Genomic DNA, 23,127 nt, shown 5'->3' on the forward strand with positions numbered 1-23,127 from the left:
TATATATATATATATGTATGTATGTATGTATGTATGTATGTATGTATGTATGCAGATAACTATGTAGTTGTAGACGACTTGTAATATCTCTATGTACTTACGTACAGTGAGTTACAAAAATATTTGGATAAGATTTAAAATCACATTTTTTGTTCTCTTTTTCTCTCTTTCTCTCTCCTTTTTTCTTACTCTCTCTTTTTCTTTTTTCTTTTTTCTTTTAAAAACAAAACGTTAGCTCGTTACGAAGACGATTATAGAACACTTCGAATTTGTTTTTTTTTCTTTCTGAAAAGAAGAAAAAGAATATTTTATCATCTTTGATTAGCGAGGAAACAAAAAATAAAATTTTTGGAAAGTATATTGGAGCCTTGACTTAGCCAACGAATAAGCGAACGAGGCGCTGACGATGCCGAGAGTAAAACGTGAAGCTAACGAGCTCGGAAACGAGATAAAAAGTGTAACTTTGCTACTGAAAAGAAAATAATGGTGGTTGGGTGGGTGAGTGAGTGAGTGAGCGAGCGAGCGAGCGAATGAATGAGTGAGAGAAAGAGAGAAAAAGAAAAATAGAAAAATAGAGAAAAAGAAAGAAAGAAAGAAAGAAAGAAAGAAAGAAAGTAACGAAGTCACGGTGCCACTCGATGTTCAAACGCAAAACTACTAGTCGCTGCCATTATCGTTCTATTCAACAGCGTAATATCAAGAACGTATTAACTCTTAACGATGTCCTTTACAATGGAAAACGCTTTGGAAGGACTATGTCGCTAAGCGCGTCAGTCAGCTACGTTTAAAAGGGCATACAGTTAACTATTACTTATTTCCAACAAAAGAGAGAACCAACTCTTAAGGGGGTTAGAGAATTCTTTTGAATAAAAAAAAGATTAACTTCCTTGTTTCTTCTCTTCTCTTTCTTTTATTTATTTTTTCTTCGTGTTTCTTTTTCCTTTTTTTCTTTTTCTTTGTACTTCGCTTATATACGATAATAAACAAGAGTTAAGGGACGCGTGCAACTTTTTTTCTCTTTCTTTTTGTTTTATATACATATATATATATATAATATATAAAATATCAAAGTATATCGCGTATCATTTTCATTTTACATATATTATCGTCTACGTCAAAATATGTTTTTCAAGGTTTATTATCATTCCAAGGTGTTTCCACGCGTAAAATATTACAATAATATTACAACGATATCACCAAACATTACATGTAATATATGTTAATGTATTTTAATTTAAAACGAAGCAACAATAGGGAAAAAGAAAAATTCTTTAATAAAGTCCTTTTCATATTCGTATATTTGTTTAGTTTTATAGTCCGATAAGAAAAAAATAATTAAGAAAAGTTTCGAAAAAAAGTAATCGATTTAAAAAAGAAAGGCAAACGATTCCTTCATAATAATTTCAAGAAAAGTTCAGGGAAAATAATTTTCATTCCGTTTATATTTGTATTAAAATTTCTTTTACCGAAATATCCCTGTTTGATATAATTCTTTCAACAGATATAGGACGTTTATCATTACGAATGTAACGTGATCGAAAATTCGTTTTTCTTGCTCTACTGTCGAAGTAGGCTATTTTCCGAGCGTATATTTTCGACGATATATAACGGGAGCGAATAAGCATCCATCGTTCGATAATACGCTAATTTAATCCTGTAAATCGTACACAAACCATTGCTTCAGCACGAGCATCGCTCGTTCTCCATTTCGACGAAATTACATTAGCACGTACGCTTTTGATCGATTTGTATACGTAAATATCTTCCATATATATACATATATATATACATATATACATACATATATATGTACGTACGACGTATATGTACACTTATGCATTTTTTTGGACGTAGAATATCTACGAAGAGTGATTTTCATTCAACGAAATAGATTTTCGAGTACATATACATATACATATACATATGTATCTATATACGTACTAGTGAATTCATCGAGTCGTGTATCGTGATAAAAAGAAGAAGCATGTATATACACACACACGTACATAGACACACACATATCTATCCACATACATATAAATAATATACGTTCTCATATATACATACACATATATAGTATAGCTTTTTCGAACGAAATCACTTTCCGATGGATCGTTCTTTTGGAGCAGTACAGAATTTTCGACAGTTTCTACTTCCGTTACTCGGTCACTCTCCCTCTCTCTCTCCCTCTTTTCCTCCCTCCCTCCCTACCTACCTACCATCTATCTATATAGTTACCTATCTACCTACATACCTACTTCATCTCCCTCTTTGTTCCTCTCGATCGAATCTAATCGAATTTAATCGTGTTCGCGCGAATAGCTTTCCCCTACCTCTAACCCTCCCCTCCTCCCTCAGAGGCCTTTGTTACACCAGTCGGAAGTTTTCCCCTTCGTGGAATGACTCTGCTAATCAGAATGTACTTCCACTGTATTTTGTAGTCTATTGTAATCACTCTGTAAAAGAAAGAGTGGAAAGAGAGAGAAAAAGAGAGAGAAATTGGATTTCGAATCAAATAGAGATAATGATAATGACTTCATTGAAAAAACAGTTTATATATTTTTCTGATACAATAATTTTCCGTCAAGCTTTGGTTTTATAATGATTTAATCAAGCGAGGATATCGTTGAACTTTTGAAAAAGCTTTATTTTCTTCGAAGAGAAGAAGCGATGCTTTTTCTTCGGCAATAGTTTATGGATAAAAATGAATTTTTGAAACAATTTGAAAGAGGCCATGTCCTCGATTAAAACTTTATCTTTAAAATGAGATTTTGTTCATCGAAATCTTTGAAGAATTATGTCTAGTCTCGCTGTTGGGCGTAAACGCTGTTTTCAACATTTTTCGTGAAATAAAAAGTTTTATATAGTGATGCTCCTTGAACTTTGCGAGAGAAAAGGAAAGAAGCTCCTACTACAAATTTTCATATAAACGTTAGACTAGACTAGTGTATAGCTTGTTCTCGTGAAGTAGACGATTGCTTTCTTGTTTGACATGCGTAAATCGATTCTTAGATTTTCTGATTCATTCCAAACAATTCCAAACAAAGAAACGCGTTTCGTCATGCTTGTACGAAGAAGCTACGGTGATAACTTAATTCAAGCATTTTAATGACTTTTCGATTCATTAAATTCGATGAAATTCTTAAATTCATTAAATTCTATAAATTTATAGTAAAAATAAATAAATACGTGCTTAGTCGTTTATATTAATGAATCTTAAGAATAAATTTTATAATTATTTAAACGATGTAATATACTCTACACGGAATAATAGTAATATTAAAACGATAATGTAGATTTGTTCGAATACTACATAACTCCTAACGCGTCAAATATAAAATAATTTCAATTTCATATTTAAATACAGTTAAATTTTGATCTCCGAATAGTAGACTCTATTAAATATCAACAAAAACGAACGCTCGAGTAACTTTGACATTTATCGATTCAGTCTTCTTTCGTATTCGATGAAGAAACATCAAAAATTAATCTTTCCGTAAAAATTTCAATAATTTACAATTTTGATAATTTTTTAATTATTTAAATGATCTTCAATATACACAGAGTACAATAAATTAATATTTAAATAATAATACGTTCATTTAAATGTTACGAAACTCATAACATGCGTTAAATATAAAATAATCTTAATTTAAAACTTCAATACTTGTTAAATTTTTATTTCGTGCTTGTCAAACGTAATGTCAAACGAAGAACTTTTTACCGATTTTGATAGTTTTGAGGTAAGTTTTCTTTTGTATTCCGTCGAGTAAACATTGAAATATTCACTCTTTTCATGCGAATAAGATTAGATAATTTATAACGTCACTCCAGTACCGGGAATTTTAGAGTAGAGTTACCATCAATCAGCTCGTGGGTCTCCAGAAGCATCAACCTCCACGTGGTGATGAGTCGGTATTACTTACGATATATCAAAATTTAATTTGATGCAAGTACTACCGAGCTGATGGTTGCTTATTTCAATGCGTTAATAAAATCTTTTTTTTCTATTTCTAACTAAACGTTAAAATTATTTACGCTTTACGTTGTTAATAATATTTCTGCAAATAAATAGATTAGATATAATAGAATTTTATTTACAAATATATATGTTATATCAGTTTATGATTAAAATTAAGATTTTGTAAATCATTTAATCAAAAACAATCATTAGTGAATCTATAGTTATATGTTATTTTTATAAAATTTAAAAAATTAGTTCGTTTCCATACTATTTATAAAGTAAAACTCTCAGCGTAATTGTTTTTCCGTAATTTCTCCGATAAGAATAGTTCTAATTATATTGTGTTATTACTATTATTATAGTAACATTAGTAATACATAATCTAATAATATATAATATAAAAATATAATAAAATAATGATGGATAAAATAAAGAAGGAAAAGTAGAAAAAGAAATGCATGTATTTCATACGAAATAATATATGATATATAAGTATTCACTAATTTTCATATCGATTATATTTCTTATTCTTTATATGTTTATATCGTAAAATAAATGCTTACCGACGCTATATCGTATCTATCACGGATTACTGCGACAGGTATGCCACCATTAAAGAGGGATATAAATGTGAGAGAATGAAAAGTGTGAGCTCACAGTCTACTAACACTATTTGTTCTAACCAACACTAACTGGATAGTTATATTACATGCGATAAAGATATAACCTATACAAGCTTAGAGACAGTGTTCCTCCACTTGTTCTTGTAGTTCATATTTTGTTCATATTTGTCGCTGAAGTCACACATGCTTGGAACGAAAAGTGATGAACTGCCTTATGGATCAATTAAAATATGATACTAGATACCAACATATTTATTAATTTAAGAAAATAAAATTGATTATGTTCAAAGTAAAGTAATGTGATCATGTCCTATTGTTAGATAAATGTTTTATCAATTCTTTTTTTATTTATTATTCTTTTTTTAATGACTCTATGCACACACATATACACACACGCACACAGACATTATAGATACTTATATATTAGACAAATTACATTTAAATATCATGGATTGGAAAAATATTTTCTATATTTTTCTGATATCTCTTTGATATAATAATTATGTTAAGAATCTATTAAATTAAAAAATTAAGAATCTATTAAAATATGATACTATATATATATACATACAGAGAGAAAAAGATAAACTTATATTAGATTTAGATTAGATTTATATTACCGTAATAATCATATATCAGAAAAATAATATTACTTTTTTTAACATCGTATTTTCTTTGATATTAAAAATTTTGTAGATTTAATTAATTACATCAATTATCGATTGAAATACAATATCAAGTGTTAACTGTAAATAGAAAAAGAGAAAAGAAAAGAAAAGAGAAAGTGTATATAATGTTCGATAAGATTACCAATATCCGAGTGTACATATTACGTTAATAAGAATAGTAATCATTTTCTTTTTTCTTCTCTCTCTCTCTCTCTCTCTCTCTCTCTCTCTCTCTCTCTCTCTCTCTCTCTCTCTCTCTCTCTCTCCCTTTCTTGTGAATATACAGAACAATGATAAGAAATCGAACAAAAGAATTTGCTACCTGCTGCGCGCCATCATCGAACATTGCAAGGGAGAATACTCTTGTGAAAAGTCTATTCAATAAACTCCGATTCGTCGTTGAACCGTCGTCGTCGGTCGTTGTCGTTGTCGATGGGGTGTGTGCACTACTGTTTCCGTTGAGAGGTAGAGAAGCAAGATAAAGAAAAGGGTCAAAGGTCGGTGGGCGGAACACATCAATGGAATTTCACTTCTAGCTCGTTTAATCGGTCCTCTAGATTTCTATTTTCTTTTTGATTTTTCATGGAAAATTGGAATCGGATTATATAGTTTATATATGTCATTGTATATAAGAACAATATCGAGAAAAGATGAAGAAGTGTACGAGAATGGAAAGGTATTTTTTCTTTTTCTTTTTCTTTCTTTCTTTTTTTTTTGTTTCATTTTTTTTTTAAATTACGATCATTTCATCGTTATGGTTAATATTTGTTATTCATAGAACGTATCGTGACTGAACAAAGTATTTACGCGACATTATAAAAAAAGAAAATGCAAGAAAAAGAAAACAAAAAGAAAATTTCAATTTTTGTTTATAATCGTAATAATTAATAACATTCTGAATATAAATTATTATCAGTCGATTCTAATATAAATAATTAAGTCTTAGACGATATCGTAATTTGTTAATCGATTAAAAAACTTTGTCCACGAATTGACCATACGTTTCGTAAATATAATATAATATATATAAATTCAATTTATTTTGTATATAATGGTCATTTTTATAAATACTTCGATTTTATTCTTCAAAGATGGATATTAATATTTTCTTATAAAAAGTAAGAAAAGAAAAGAAAAAAAGAAAAGGATATTCTTAGAAAGACATTTATATGACTTTATTCTAACATTTATAGTACTTCAATCGACAAGAGAATTGACATTCTCACTTACGTATTTTCTCTGATTTTCTGACCACTTTATCGGTCCATTAATATAATCAATTCTCGATTTGACTCTTTCCGATAGTAAAGTGTACTTTTTTCTCCTCTTCACTTTATCGATATATACGTTTATGTACGTGTATGTATTCGCACATATACCTACGTACACAGATACATATAATAAAACATACACACACACACACATATATATATATATTTATAAGTATTTTAAAAACTTTTCTAAGCGATCGGTGAAGCGTGAACTATTCGTACGAATTATAAACGTGGAAGATTTCTTTCGGTTTATCCCAAAGGGATGATCCTCTTCCTGATAAAGAATATAAAACGTTTTGCGATCGTTTGGAGAATTACTCGCGTATCTCTCCGTACAAATCCAGATAGACACATATATATACTCGTACCCATACATACATACATACATACATACATACATACATACATACATACATACATACACGTACATATCTCTTTATCTCTCTTTCTCTCTATCTCTCTTTTTCTCTATCTCCCTCTCTCTCTCTCGTGAAAATTAACGAAACGAACATCGAAGGTATTCCGAAGAAGAGAATTTTTAAACGATGAAAAATTCTTCTTGGCAAAATGGCCGACGGATTTCAGAAACGATATCGCATTCTTTTTACTAACTCTTTCGAATCCATTGCGTTTACCTCTCTCTTCTCATCCACCTTCGACCTTTTACATTCCACACGTGCCGAGGAGAGAAAAAAAGAAGGAAAAAGATATAAAGAACGAAAGAGAGAAAGAAACAGAAAGCAAAGAGAAAGAGAGAGAGAGAGAGAGAGAGAGAGAAAAAAAGAGTTTCTACATTCTTTTTGCCTTCTCTTCGGAGCGTTACAATTAATGCATCATGTAAAACTGGGTCGTCGTACCAGTAATTGCATTGGGGTTCTCCCATTCTGCTACGCTTTCTTTCTTTTTCACACAGTATACAGGTATACATACTATCGTACGTATACGTACGTCTATCTCTATCTCGCTCTCTCTTACACACAATTCGTTCTCGTTTGTAATTCCCTCTTTATACACACAAACGCGTACACCCTCTTCTCTCTCATTCTCATTGGTAATTCTTTCTCTAACATACATATATATATATATATATATATGTACTTACTTACTTACACATACACGTTCAGATTCATTCTCTTTTGTTGTAGACTTTCTCACTCACACTCTCTATCTCTATCTCTATCTCTCTCATTTCTACTTTGAAACTTCATCGAGTATCTCGTTTTTTCTCCGGGCTTCTTTCCAACATCGTAACCATTTTTCTCAAACTCCCCGTTACACCCACTTCTCCCCCCCCCCTACCCTTCTAACCACCACCTTTCTCCCACCACTACTCCTATTTTCCACACTCTCTCTCTCTCTCTCTCTCTTTTTCCCTCGTACACTTTTTCAGTTGGTAGAGACACACCAAGCCGTTAGTTCCAACCCCTGATCGATATATCCCCGTTCGCGAAGAACGCTTCGACTCGTTGCTCGTAATCTTTACAAAAGTTCCCGCCGCCCTACCGTGACGGGACCTCTTTTGTTTCCTCACTCCCTTTCTTTTTTTTCTTTTGCGATTATGCGCTGAATTACTCTCCCTCCCATCTTCACCCTTCCTATTCACTCCCTCCTCTAACCCTAGCGCACCCTTCACCACTCGTTAATCTTCTCTACGACGTCCATCCTTACGTTCCTTCGAGAGATAGTTATATATCGTTCTTCGATCGGTATTAGCCGATATCAGAACAATATCAACGATATATCAATGTAATTATTTTTTATACGTAACTATATAAAAAAATAGAAATATTTATTGAATGATATTTGTAATAAGCAGAAAAGGAAAAATAGGAGAAAGAACATATCGAATTCATTGGAACGATATAAATCATCGATTCTTCAAAGAGACATGCATAAATCGTAAGCAAGTATTATCGATTATGTTTCTTTCTCGAATATTATAATATTGCGAACAAGTTCTCATCGAAAGGTCAGAGAATCCTTTTTCTTTTTCTTCGAAGGTTACAAGAGAGGAGGAGAAAAGGGAGGAAAGAAGAAAGGAAAAAGTAAAGAAAGAAGAGAAAATGAAAAAGAAAAAGGAAAAAACAGGAAACAAGTTTTTATTTGGATGGTTACGGATACTGAACTTGAGTTACGTCTACTGAGGAAGAGAAAGAGAGAGAGAGAGAGAGAGAAAAGAAACGAAAGAAAAGAAATAATTATCGCGTGTTAGTCTTATGGGATTAAAAGGAAAAAAGAAAAAAGAAAAGAAAAAATAAAGAAAGAAAGAAAAAGAGAAAGACAACATAAGTTGATAGACTAGACTATGGGAGTATAAAGAAAAGAGATAGTTATGTACATATCTATGGGGGAATGTCGTTTTTACGAGAACGAAGGAGAAAAGAAAGGTTCGTCGAAGCGACGAAATTGGATTTCATGGCTGGACGAACGTCCCTTTCGCGGCTCGGTAAGCAACACCTGGCGACGTTCGTTTCGACGATAACGATAAACCCAAGAAGGGTATGCTCCTTCCATAAGGAATTTCAAGATCGCTTGGGGAGAATTCGTATATCGATCGACGATGCCTCCTATCGAGAAAGAGAGAAAGAGAGAGAGAGAGAGAGAGAGAGAGAGAGAAATATATATACACATGTATATATACGTGTGTGTGTATATATATATATATATATATATATATATATATATATATATATTATAGATACGTATAAGATAGGTATATATATAATAATGTACACACACACTCACACACACATACATTTATATATAGACATATATGTATGTGTATATATAAGAATAGCTATGTAGAATTTGGAAAGAGTGGTCCTCCATCTCGATTTTCGATATTTTACAATAACCGAGATATTTTCCTCGGTGAAGGGCTTTCCCGAAATATTATTTGCATCCTTCTAGTTTCGATTTTCTTCTCTGGAGTTTCTTACTCTTTTCATCCCGTACTCTCTTTTACTACATCTTTTCCAGCTTTGTACATACGAAGAGAGAGAGAGAGAGAGAGAGAGAGAGAGAGAAAGAGAGAGAGTGAGAAGAAGAGAGGGATGAAGAGAGAGAGTGAGAGAGAGAGAGAAAGAGAGAGAGGAGAGGTGGGATCAAGCCAATCTGCTTTGAAAATCTTCAAAGGAGAAATCCTGTAAAAGTGAACACTCCACTGAGACACACTCTACGGAGTCAAATTGAAATCTTCCAAGTAGATTTAATAAAACCACGACGTTTGTAAATTTTCGTCCTATAATTGTATATAGTGTATATACATACATACATACACACACATATATATATGTATAATTATATAACTATATACGATTATATAATTACATATGTATGTATGTGTGTGTATGATTTTATTTCAAAATGTAGACAATAGAATACATTTTCTTAATAGATATTATCTAAATTATGAGGTCCAATATATCGTAAATTTTGTTATTTTCTTTTGACGAATAAACGTGTCGGACGATGAAACTTTTTATTTACGGTGTCACTCGTGAATCTTTGTTTCTCTTTAATATGAGAAAAATCAAATTATATGTGTATATATACATTTGTATGCGTTGTAGCATATATTGAGGGTAAATGTTCGTTCTTATAGAATTCAGTTTGTCGTATACAGAACTGAATAAAATTCTTAACCTCTTCTCTCTCTCTCTCTCTCTCTCTCTCTCTCTCTCTCTCTCTCTCTCTCTCTCTCTATCTCTATTTCTCTTTCTATCTTTTTCAAGACGATCGATGCTATTCGTGGAATCGAGGAGCGTGGAAATATGGAGGAAAGGTAAGGTCGCATATTTTATCGAGCTTAGCTTCTGTTCTCTTTAGAAATGCCAGCACGAACTATCGATAACTCATTTATCGTTGCTTTAAGAAACCCCCTTGAGAATCTTTAATACACTTGGATAGTCGTCGTCGTGTTACCTAACTTGCTGTCCTTTTTGATGGATCGTCTTTATGTTAGAATATATACATGCATGCATATATACATATGTACACAATACGCGTAAATATAAAATCATATGTATATATATATATATAAAATACTCGTAGTATCGATTCATCACAATTTCTAGATACATTTATATTACGAGAAACTATACACATACACATATATACTTACATACATACATACATACATATATATATATACAAAATATGTAATATATATTATAAAAACTAAAACATGTATATATATATATATATATATATATATATATATATATCTATGTATGTATGTATGTATATAGTATACTTATAATATTATATATTTATATGTAATATCTACATAAATAGATAAGATCGACTGGATAAACATTAAAAAACAAAAAATGATTCCTACAAAAATTTTATGTTATATTACGTAAATCTATACTACACATATATATATATATATATATGTATGTATAATACTATATATATATATATATTTATGTGAATATTCGTCTTCACGTCAGAGCGTACCAAATTGAAGGAATAGAAATTACGTTATACTATGTTGGAATCGAGAGAGTAACATATAGACGACGACAAGGGAGGATCTTACGATTGCATTCACATGTATATATATACATATACATATATGTACATATATGTATATATGTATAAACGTGTGTATCTATTTATGGTGTATGTCTCTATGTGTGTATCTATGTACGTAAATTCTCAATAGAACGTGAACGAGCGATCGTTTGTTGATCTCTACATGAAACCGCTTGCGATTCATCTCCTCAAATTTGCGAAAGTAAGAAAGTCAGAGAGATCTTAGATCAATGGGATTTCGATTTACAAATTGATTTCTCTTGCATACTTTCTTTTTTATCTCTTTTTCTTTTCTCTTTATTTTGTTCTTCGTCTTTCTCTCTTTCTCTCCCTTAATTGTGCTCTTAATTATTAATTATCGTAATTTGGAGATTCCTTAAAAATGTTAATTAAGTTCGTTTCGTTTTATGATTTCGTTAAGAAACGGTACTTATCTTCTTTCTCTCTCGCCCCTCTCTCTATTTCTTTCTTTCTCTCTATATGTTTTTGTCTCTTCTTTTTTCATCGTGTTTATTTTTTCTTTTTTTTTAACAACTGCAAACGATGCTGTCATCGAGCGGAAATATAATGGGAAATGAAACGATTGATCAAACGCAAGTATTCTCTCTCTCTCTCTCTCTCTCTCTCTCTCTCTTTTCTCTTCGTTTTCGTTTGAAAAAATTTACACGTCGACCTTTTCTGTTTCTTTTTAATCTCTCACTCTCCCCCCCCTCTCTCTCTTTCTTTCTTTCTCTTTGTATATATATATATATTTTATCTATATATTTTATAATATATCTTAAAAAGAGAAAATATCGTGGTCATTACGAATCAGCCGACTTTTCTCGCTCGATCTTTTTCTTACCCCGTTAATACGAAAAATTCGTTGGGATAGGTCGAGTCCAGCAAACTCCGAGCGGTTGAAATTTGTCAAGCTCTTGCGAAGACGTCTTTTTATACTTTAAAAAGAGAGTATAAAGATAGAGAAAAAGAGAACGAAAGAGAAAGAGTGTGATACTGGAGAAAGTAGCAACTGCACTTAAGCTCATAATGTTTCATTATGCTATCCTTTTTCAACGTGTCCTTGTACCTATACGTAAAAGGGAGTAAGAAAACTTATGTGTAAACCTTCCTCTTTCACCTTCTCCATCTTTCGTAAGATGGATAGACCACTTTCCAACCGTCCACATGGAACCATCTCGTTTTCACGAAGTGAAATGCAAGAGAGGGTTTCCCAATCGAAAACGTCAGCGAAATTTTCTTCGTCATGTGGATTCTACAAAAATAAGCACTTTTCTCTCTCTCTCTTTCTTTCTCTCACGAAAAAATTCTCTTTTTCTCTCTTTTTTTAATCGCCTTAATCTTTCGATCTTCCTTCTTCGAGTTTGAAAAATAGTCAAGAAGGAGGCTGCCGAACTTTTTCAAGGAGCTAAAGATTGCTTCGATTTCTCATATACTGGGTGGGGCAATAACTTTCAACACCTTGAGTATCTATACGTTTTCTTTTGAAGAAATTTCATCAGTTTATAATAATCGTGTAAATGGGTAAGGTAACGATTATAATACGGCAGTATTGATTAATTTTTATTGGAAAGAATTGTTTTCCAAGTAGAAATAATTTAATTAATTTTTTATTAGTTTATGTAATAATATTTTTTATAAATAGTTGAAGTGTAAAGACAGAAAGATCAATTGAATTTTTGTTTATAAATATATTATTATATTATTAATATATTATTTATAATATTATATTATTCGTTATATTGTTATATCAAAATGGGAAATTTTTTTTAAATGGAATGTTTTTTTATTGCAGCTCGACGTTCTGTATAAAGTACATCAACTTATGTATGTAGAAAAATTATTATTTTAATTTAAATTTTGCTATTAATATAGTTAAACTATGTCTAACTAAAATGTGATAGTAAGCGCTTACTCTGCGCTTACTTTGCGTATTTATTTCAAGTCTACTGCACTTAGTTCCGGAGATATATCCAAATGGAAAACGTAGGATATTAATAATACAGACAAAAATTGGTTTTTCGATAAAAAAAAAGTCATTTGTTTATCAATTTTGTTATTAGTTCGCGTAATTTTATAAATCAGCTGCAATCTGAATTTTCTTGTTTACTTCTGGCAAAATAAGATCAATTTCTTTTTTATGAAATTGTTTATAAAAATTGTTTATTACATATCGTTAATTAATTATTCATAATATTTAAAAAATAGAGAAAATCCTATCTTTTGAAATGATGTTTGATTTAAGTCTCTACGACTTTTAATTCCGGAGATATTTCCATATAAATAAAAGATATTTACGATGGCCCATTGACCTACATAATTTCATTCCAATTGATTTGGTGACACACTGACCTGAATTTTACGCGGTCGCACTACTACTACTATTACTACTACTACGATCAGCTGTAGTAAAAGAATTATGAATGAAAATCTTTCGAAGGTGATATCTTCGGAACAAAAAATCGTAAAAATTTAAAAAAAAAAAAAACACCATTTTCAAACGTAATTTATTCTTTATTTATTTAAATATTTCAACAATATCGGTATAATAAAATCGATTTTGTTGATAACTTCTAAAGTTGTATTTTTTCTATTCTATCGTAATAAAGACATAACAACAATCACAATGAAATCACTTAAATTTTTATTACAATCGTATAAATTTTATATCGTTTATTTAAAACGACTAACGGGAGATCTGTTAACAGTTGCCAAAACAAAAAAATTGGGAAAACGAAAGGCTTCTTTATGGTAATAAGATTATAATTAATGAAATATCTCTTTAATAATTTTTCGATGTACACGATTTGATACTTTTTTATAAAGAGTGTCAAGCTGCGTCAATCAATGTAATCAAAAACATCTGATTCTTAAAAAATCTGTCTCAATCTTCTTTTTTATTTTTCCATTCATGAAAAAAAAAAAAAAGAAATATATATTATCGTATTATAATACTTTCTTCCCATATTAGATGACTATTGCAAACGAAGTTTCTTCGTATTTCAAAAAAGAACGGTTGAAATGATCAGAGTCATTGCCCTATTTTATATATAAGGAACATATATACATCGATACCAGAAAACTTTTGTTGCTGATCACAGAGATACGATCTAGTTTGGAAGAAATCGAGAGAAATAAGAAAAGGAAAGGAAGATACAGGAGCAAAGAACAAAAGGTTTGGATTAGGGCGGAAGGAGAAACGGAAGGATCAGGATGTCTTGGGTCAGGGACCTTCATATATATATATATATATATATATATATATATATATATACACACATCTTTCTTTGCTTATCCCTTTCTTCTTCCTTTTTGTATCCTTTTGTTACTCGGCGCGATCACCATGCCGAGATAGCTCGCTTTAACCGAGTCAAGAACCAACGAAGAGATAGAGAGTAAAAGAAAGAGAGAGAATGAGAAAGACAATAAGAGAGATAGACAGAGAGAGAGAGAGAGAGAGAGAGAGAGAGAGAGAGAGAGAGAGAGAGAGAAAGAGCCATGGGTGGTCCATCAGGCTTCTCATATTCTAAGCGACGTTGGTCGAGTCAGGATTAAACGAGATCAACGATATTCGAACTCACGAGAGGTGAACAATATACACGTACATAAACACACACACACACACATACACACATACACATAAATACATGTATGTATATAGGGTGAGTCGATAATAAACGTTCACCGAAATAATTCTTTATTTAAGATTAATTTCAAAATCATCTTGAAATCGTAAACACGTTTTTAATAAAATATTGGATTCCTTTTCTTTTTTTATTGTTTTTGTTTGTTTGTTTGTTTGTTTTTTTCTCTCTCTCTCTTTTCTTCTTTCTTTTTCTTTTATTTTTTAATATTACATTTTAAATATTTTCCCTGGTCAATTTTTGCGCGAAGAAATTTTGTTCAATGAATTTTGTTAAAACATCGAAGATGATTAAAATCGTATTATATCTAGATAGTAAAAAGGTATTGAGAAGAAGTTTCTCGACGGGAGATTAAAAAATAATAAACTTCCGATTATATCGTCGAAGAGAATTATATTTCGAGGACGATGATATTTGATTTCTTTTCTTTTTTTTTTTTTTTTTTTTTTTTTTGAGCTAATACGATATCCGCTTTCAAGCAATGATTAAAAATAAACGGATTGAGAACGTAGATATTACTTACTATTCTTAGTTCATTTTGAATAGTAAAAATCTTCCGAATAGATAATTCCAATCTAATTCGTCGATTACAATATTTTATTAATATTATTTTTACGTTGTTATTAGTCAATATCTTTCACAGAGATTATTTTTGCTGCGATTTATTTTTGGAAGATTCCGTGCAAAATGAATACAATAAAATTTTTCATGGATTTAACTAACTTAATTTTATGCATCTGAAATTGCGCTGATTTTCGAGAAAATATGCAGATTAAACAAAAATAGAATAGTTTGTCGCTGGTATGAAAAAAAAAGTATCAGCGTTAACGACAATACTCTTTTTAAAGTCATATAATTTTAAAATGGCATAATTTGAAGTGGCTTATAGCATATGTATAACCGTTGTCTTTTTAAAAATCTTTTTTATCGCTATAAAATTATTTGTTAATGTCATTTAAGTTTTATCGTAATAATTAATAAAAAATAAATATTAATAATAAATTATATAAAATTATAAAAATTATATAAGCTAATATAAGATAAATTAATGACATTAATATAATTTAAAAATGTACGTATTATATACTTATCAAAAAAAAGGAGTAGATATTATTATTAATTTTCATTATAAATAACGAAAAGTAAAATAAAAAGAAAAATTAATTGGCTTTGGATCTTAATTGTTTACAATAAAAGCGTGATCATAATGGACGAATACTATACGTAAGATTAAAAGGGACACGTACATGATAATTTAACGCATATCTCACGGTTCACAGAATCACGAATTTCGATGAAAGGAATCGAAATGTAAGCCATGCACATAATAGCAGAGATACTATGCGTTAGACTTGAACGATGTACCGATTTTAATGCGATCAGCGAAATCTGCGTTCGTACTAACACGTGTAGCAGCATACCGACATAATGTATATGTACTCGTACCGAGTATACATACAAATATGTATGTAGAGAGATTGCAGGTATTACATGAACTTAATTCACCTATGCTCTTGCACCAGTATCCAGAAATCGATGTGTTAATTAAACGGCTTTACAACGTCATCTCTTTTTGTCAATATAAAATAGTTAAAAAAAAAAAAAAAACATAAATTTACGCGAATATTGTCGCAATAATTAACGTGTCTAATGGAATTTTTGCATAAGAAAGAAAAAAATATAAAAAAAGAAAATGAATGGATAAGCGAATGAATAAAACAAATGAATAAATGAATGAATGAAATAAACAAATAATAGAAAATATAAAAAGTCTCACGAATTTCTTTCAAATAATATTTCTAATGAATTGATAATAAATTCTGTCATTATTTTATTACATTTTATTATATAAATTCTGTCATTTTTTTATTAATAGAGCAATCGATTGGTAAGATAAATAGAATGTGTCCTATATAGATATATTCATCTCAGTGTATACTTTATATATATATATATATATATATATATATATATATGTATGTATGTATGTATGTATATATACACAGGTCTTGTAAAAATGATGCGTTAATATTATTTCATAATTTTTATATATATATATTTTTTATATACGTACATACATACATACATAAATACATACATACATACATACATACATATATATATATGTATATATATATATATATATATATATATATATAAAATTATGCAAGAAATAATATCAACGCATCATCTTTACACAAGACCTTCGCCCGAGTAAGTATATTATAAAAGTTATAAATATAAAAATCGATCGTGTTCGTACGACCTCTAATAGATTCACGTTGTATCCGAATTGACCGGCGGTTTCCATTATTTTTCAACAGGTACGTTATAACACTTGAATAAAAATGGCCGACTGTAGGCCGTAGTCAGCACGTCGTAGAGAGTCACGGCTGCGGAAAGGATAAGAAAAGGGGAGCACGAAGCGGCTCTCGAAAAAGGAGCGACTGCTTGAGTAGATCCAGAGAAAGAGGAAGAGAAAGAGAGAAAGAGAGAGACAGAGAGAGAGACAGACAGCGAAAGAGAGAAAAAGACAGAAAGAAAGAAAGAAAGAAAGAAAGAGAGAGAGAGAGAGAGACAGACAGACAGAGAGAAGAAGGAGAGGTATCATTAGAGTAATGACGGACCACGGAAAGATTCCCGCGTGTTTCTTGCTTGAGACTTTTGCTTCTATCTATCTATCTATCTCTTTCTCTCTCTCTCTCTCTCTTTCTCTCTCTCTCTCTTTCTCTTTCTCTGTCTCTCTGTCTCTTTCTTTGAAGTTACTTCGTTCTCAGGAAGAATCGCTTTTCTCTTTCTATCTCTCTCTCTCTCTCTCTCTCTCTCTCTCTCTATTTATCTCACGTTTTCTCTATCTGTCCTTTTCTTCGACGATGCGGCTACCGAGAGCAGAAGTTTGTCCCGCCGTTATTACGCGTATAATGGTCCGCGTTGCAAGCGGCAAAAAGGCTAATCGTCCGCGTCGGTCCGAAGCGTGCGTTTCGTTCGTTCCTTAGCGATCCTTGGTTGTGGAATCGAAACGATTTGTTCCCCTTCGGGGAATGGCTACTGCCGTCGAGGGATTCTCTCTCTCTCTCTCTCTCTCTCTCTCTCTCTCTCTCTCTCTCTCTCTCTCTTAACTTTCCATTTCTTTCTTCCTTCCTTATCAGATTTTCGCTTAAGAGCTACGATATCGATTTTTTATGAAATATTATATAATTTTGATTAAATATTAATTATATCCATCTCCAATAGATTTTATCCAATAATTTTTTTTTTTTCAAGATAATTTCAATTACATTATTTAAAAAATGATGTTACGTACTATTATTTAGGGGTATATAATAATGGCTATTATTAGGGATATAATAATAATAACGACATTGACATTGTTTTCTAACAACGTGACGTGATCATGTATATATCAATATGGAGTCCATAATGGATTTTGTTCGTTTATTGACAATATATTATGTAATAATGTTAGGAGAGTGATAATATTGATTTTTTTTTTTTTCATAATGGGCTGAAATGATTAGATATAACTGGAGTGTAACCACGATTTTATTTTTTAAGAAAATATTATGTAGTAATGTTATATGAAAATAATAATAGTGATGAAGGAGAGAGAAGGATGAAGAAGGGATAAAGTAAGAATAGAAAGAGAGAGAGAGAGAGAGAGAGAGAGAGAGAGAGAGTGCGATGAGTAAAAATTATCGAAACGTATGATTTATGACGATTTCGAGACCGAAGTGAACAAAACAATTTCGTAGGATTGCGAATTAAGCATTTTTATTTCTCTCTCTCTCTCTCTTTCTCTCTCTCTCTCTCTCTCTCTCTCTCTCACTCCTTCATTTTCTTCAATGGGATGAGAAGACTTCCTGAGAGGTAGGATTACGATCTGGAGGATCCTGTTTTCATAAATTGTATGGTATTACGAAATTCACGGAACTTCTCGTTCTCTTATTTAGTTTTTTTTTCTTCTTTACCTTCCTTTTTTTATTTTTTTTTAAACTTTAAATTCAATGAAAATAAATTCTTTTCTTTCTATCTCCTTTCATCTTCGTCCACCATTAAAAACTACTTTAAATTGTTTCCAACAATATATATGTATATATATGTATATATATATATATATATATATATATATATATATATATATACACTATATATATACACAAAAATTTGATCATTTTTAACGATTGAAATATAACTCTTGTATCGTTGTTTCGTTTCGATCTCTTTTTATACTTTTGTTCTTCTTTTTTTTCCCGTTTCTTTTTATTTTCTCTTTACGTCCATGAAAAGATCAGGAAAAGAAAAAAAGAAAGAAAGAAAGAAATAAGAAAAAAATTAAAAACGGTCCATCATCTTTCGAAGGCTGAGGAGTTTCACCGTAACAACATGAAACTTCCGCGCGAAAAGTTTCGGTATAATTTGGCGAGTTTAAATAAATTTTTCTTTTTCCACAATTCTCTTTTTCCTTCTTCGTTTTTTCTCTGCGCCATCTGAGCGTTCTCGATCTCGACCTCGTTGAATCGACTACTACACTACTACTATTACTATTACTACTACTACTTCTTCTCTACTACACTACTACTACTACTTTCTTTCTGTCTTTCTTTCTTTCGTTTTTATTTTTTGTCATTTCTTTCCTTCCTTCTTTCTTTTCCTTTTTTATCTGCTTTCCTTTCCCCTTTTTTGCGTTTTATTTTTGTAACTCTTCAACTGCGAGAGACTGCGGCATTGTTCGCAAGTTTTTTCCCCACGAAAGCTTAAAAACAATCGAGAAGGACGCGCGAGCCACTACGAAGAGATTCCAAAAGAATTTTCACATTGTTCTTTCAACTAGAAATAAATTTATTGTTACTTATTGTTTTTATTTCGTTGTCGTCGTCGTCGTCGTCGTCGTTGTTGTTGTTGTTGTTGTTATTGTTGTCATTTTTGTGATTTTAATTAACGAAATTTTCTCTCTATTAATAATCATGATCCTTCCTCTTTGGCGACTCCAATGGTGCCCGTGTAATTCTGTATTTTTTTTTGTTTTTGTTTTTTCTTTTCTATTTTTTTTTTTTTTTGAATTTTATTTCGTTGATAGTATGTGTATACGAACGTTTTCAATATTTTATATTTTCCTTTTTATATTTCTTTACAATTTTATTTTTAAGTCCGTTATACTTAATAAGATTATAATAAAAATAACGGTGGATTTAAAATATAGATTGAAAATGATTGAAAAATTAAAAAGAAAGGAAGCAATCGAATTAAGAAAAAAATATATTTCATTATTTATCAGTTTCGATATATTTCAATCGTTAATTTTAATAATCCGATTTTAAAAAAGTACTGATTGAAAAAGATATTAAGAAGGTAAAAGAAAGAAAAAACCGAAAGTAAATAAAAAAAGAAAAGAAAAAAAAAAGAAGAGGAAAATACAGAACGAGCCAAAAGTTTCCTAGACGGTTTTCAAAATGAGTTTATTCTTTCCAGAGACATTTTTTTTTCTTGTTATTTTTTAATTTCTTTCTTTCTTATTTTCTTTAATTAATTTTCATGGTAATTTTCTTTCTTATTTTCAGATTGTAAGACTACTAAGCACAGCTTGTAAAAAAAAAAAAAAATAAAACAGCGATTTTAACTGGAAGAGGAGTTTAAAAGATTTCGAGAGAAAGAGTAGGCGATTTTTAAAATCGTTTAAAAACTTTTCGCTCGATCTTTGTCAATGTTATATAAGTTTTTCATGATTATTTATCACGTTCCATAATATTTCATTAAAAATTTTAATCAATTAAACGCGATCGTTTAATTTAATAAAAACAAGACGACAAAATAGAATTAATTTTATTTATTGAATTCGGTTTAAATTTCAAAAGAATTTAATCCTTTTGGAAAAGCTACTTCTATTTTCTCTCCTTCTACTTCTCTTTCTCCTACTGCTTCTATTAGTACCTCTCTCTTGTTAAAGTCGTCTCTACGTAATGTTGTCCCTTAATTACTGGACGGATACATTGCGGACGTGTAGCATCTCGTTCGCCAAATGTCGTACACATACAAACTAGACTTTACGTCGGTGGTGAGTCGATCTTCTCGTAACATCCCCTTACGTAACAGTCAGCCCATGTTGTCGACAGAACACTCGTGTAAGTGTTCACGACATTGACGTCAGGCCGTCAAGCAAATACAACATGAAGAAAATTGAGCTATCATACAATATGACGTTTCTGTCTTGATTCTTTTATCAGTATATCATAATATAAAGATAAACAAAAAATATATATATATATACATACATATATACATATATTATTTCTAATATTATTAAATATATATTAATTTATAATAATATTAAATATAATAATATTTGTTGAATATAAATTAATTATATATATATATATTAGTTTATATATAATATTATAATATATATATTTTAATTATATGTAAAAGAATTATAATAATTATTAATAATTTTTATAATAGCTATTGATAATATATATATAAATTTTTATAATATTAATATTAGAACTACCAATCCTTTCTTACCGACTGACCTTCTCATATATATATACATATATATATATATATATATATACACTGTTTATAATATACAAATATAATAATTTTTGTCAAATATTAATTTTCCATAAAATAATTATATATATTTTTAAAAATTATAACAATTATTAATAATTTTTATAATAATAATTAATATATATAAATTTTTAAATAGTAATATTAGAACTATCAACCCTTTCTCATCAACTATCATTCTTATATATCAAAATAACATTTTTTTTTTAGATTATCATAGTGCAAAAAATAGAAGACATTTTACTTACACATACACACACACATATACATACCAGTATCTCCTCAAAAAAAGAGGACCCTTTTATTCATTCATCAATACAATCGATTGATACGATATTAAAGAATAGTTCAAAAGAAAAATAAATAAATAAATAGATGCGACGAAAAATAAATAGTTTGTAGTTGTTCGATGATTAACGTTTAAAGAAAATCCTTATTTCAAGTGATGCTTGTATAAAGTGAGGATTAAAAAAAAAAAAAAAAAGGAAAAAGAAAAAAAGGAAAAGGAAAAAAGAAAAAAAATTACCGATATACGAAGGAATGGAATGATATTTGAAATGATCGATGAAGAAAATAAAATTGAAAGTAGAGATATAACTTCACGTTGGAACGTCTATATGAAACGATATCTCTCCATTGCAAGGAGGAGCTTATAAACCGTTCGAAAGCGTTCGCGATTGGAGTTGGAAACTCGTTCGAAGCTGAGGCAGGCAAGCTCGGTTGGTATAGAGAGAGAGAGAGAGAGAGAGAGAGAGAGAGAGAAAGAGAGAGAGAAAGAGAGAGAGGCATATATACATGTACATATGTATGTATGTATGTATGTATGTATGTATGTATGTATGTATGTATGTATGTATGTATGTATGTATGTATGTATGTATGTATGTATGTATGTATGTATGTATGTATGTATGTATGTATGTATGTATGTATGTATGTATGTATGTATGTATGTATGTATGTATGTATATGTGTGCGTGTGTGTATGATGTGTGTATGTGTGTCTATATATATATATATATATATATATATATATATATATATATATATAAATAGATGGATAGATAGAAGTATGTATGTACTACACGCACGCTTATATAAACTCGATAGGAGTTTAGTTACTCCAAAACTTCGTGTGTCTCGGACATATGAATTATTGCTCACGGCATATATAGAGGCAATACTGCACCCCTAAGTGCCACCCTAACGTCTTTCTCTCTCTCTCACTCTCTCTATTACTACTACTAGCTTGTAACTTTGCAATCTCCGTTTTCTCAGTATTCTCGTACATTCTAGAGTATCGTTGGATCGTACTCAGTAATAGCTCGAGTTCGAACGATAGGCAAAATAAACGATCGCTTCAACGAGACATCTTGCATACGTCTCTTCCTATCTCTCTCTCTCTCTCTCTCTCTCTCTCTCTCTCTCTCTCTCTCTCTCTCTCTCTCTCTCTCTCTCTCTCTCTCTCTCTCTCTCTCTCTTTCTCTATCTTTATCTTACATGTAAGGTATGTATACATAGTAGATACACAGATACGTTTAAGTTATTTTCTTCGTTTGGAAATAGAGTGTGAAATTAGATTGATTATGATTATGAAAATATTCCCAGATATTAATATTATCTACTTCTATATGTATATATAGAACATGTCTACGCGTGATATATATTCCTTTTTATTTATATCTATTATAAATATTCATCGTCTTCATTGTAAATGTACCGTGTAATGTAGTACATTGTACTGTACTATTCTTAGAGGAGGCTAGTTGTACGTTCTAAAGATCATTTCTAAATTGAATGTCTTAGCAAACAATCTTCTATATTCTATATTCTTATGCATTATAT

At 30.3% G+C, this 23,127-nt stretch overlaps 1 protein-coding gene across 4 annotated transcripts in view; it reads right to left on the reverse strand.

Moving 5' to 3' along the window:
- LOC122631286 (interleukin-1 receptor accessory protein-like 1-B) overlaps positions 1 to 23,127 on the reverse strand; it is a 193,240-nt gene that overhangs the window by 17,860 nt on the left and 152,253 nt on the right. The gene's annotated exons all lie outside the window — the stretch shown is intronic.

The sequence above is a fragment of the Vespula pensylvanica genome, chromosome 8 (assembly GCF_014466175.1).
Source record: "Vespula pensylvanica isolate Volc-1 chromosome 8, ASM1446617v1, whole genome shotgun sequence".
Taxonomy (NCBI): Eukaryota; Metazoa; Arthropoda; class Insecta; order Hymenoptera; family Vespidae; genus Vespula; species Vespula pensylvanica.